At 38.7% G+C, this 1,091-nt stretch overlaps 1 protein-coding gene across 1 annotated transcript in view; it reads left to right on the plus strand.

Annotated features, from left to right (window-relative positions):
* fancm (FA complementation group M) overlaps positions 1 to 1,091 on the plus strand; it is a 53,252-nt gene that overhangs the window by 41,174 nt on the left and 10,987 nt on the right. The gene's annotated exons all lie outside the window — the stretch shown is intronic.

Consider the following 1,091-nt stretch of genomic DNA (forward strand, 5'->3'; position numbering starts at 1 on the left):
CTTATTTCCAGTTTTGTATACCTATTTAAACTTTATGTAAGTTATTTGTTATTTTATATTAGGCGTAGCCTGCCCTATAGCATGCTGTATTTTTATTTGTTTTGTTTATTTGTTTATCTTTTTGTCTGTTTTATATATACGCTAAAGTGAAGTCGTGGCCTAATGGTTAGAGAGTCAGACTCGTAACCCAAAGGTTGCGGGTTCGAGTCTCGTACCGGCAGGGATTGTAGGTGGGGGGAGTGAATGTACAGCGCTCTCTTCCACCTTCAATACCACGACTGAGGTGCCCTTGAGTCTACATTAATAATATAATGAAATTCGATATGAATTTCCCACATTTCTGTCCCAATACCATGGTGTGGTTAGTGTTACTGCAGTAAATCTGTGGTATCACTTTCAAAGTGAGTTTGACGTTGTATTTTGTTGTTGCATTCAAGCAATTGATGCCGAATTGACGCTGAGCGCACAGCGCTTTTAAGCTATTTAAAAGGGAAGGAAAGCGAGGAAAAGAGGGAAAATTCAAACAAACTAAAAACTAACAATTCCTTTACTCCGAATTGCCACTATTTGAAAGTGAAAGTAAAATGCGCACGCCTCTTTTACAAGCTATTTAAAAGCGAAGGAAACCGAGGAAAATAGGGAACGCCCCCGCGGTGATACCGGTATCGATTATACAGAAATACTTTGACGACAGACTTTACTCAGGCTTTTCAGAACAACATTTCAGATGCTGTGACCGAGATCGGTCCGCTGCTAGTCGAGTTATCCCGTCACATCGTGCAGTCACATGATCTTTTTGATGCGCATGGTGGAATTTATTTGGTAAATGTGTTTACATTATAGTTTATGCGCATTTTTTCTTATCGGATAAAAAGTTTATCATACTCAATTGTTTGCATAAGTTTTTTATGCACATTTTGGATGGAAGCATGACTAGTGTTTATTTCTATTCATCTGCATGCTCTTCGTTATTTATTATGTCGGGAAAACAACAACAGCAGCTTCTTATTATTTTATTATTGATACTTTGCACCAGTTTCCCAGGAAGTGACGTGTGTGTGTGTGTGTGTGTGTGTGTGTGTGTGTGTGTG

Source organism: Sinocyclocheilus grahami, unplaced genomic scaffold (genome assembly GCF_001515645.1).
Source record: "Sinocyclocheilus grahami isolate Dianchi unplaced genomic scaffold, SAMN03320097.WGS_v1.1 scaffold1250.1, whole genome shotgun sequence".
Classification (NCBI taxonomy): Eukaryota; Metazoa; Chordata; class Actinopteri; order Cypriniformes; family Cyprinidae; genus Sinocyclocheilus; species Sinocyclocheilus grahami.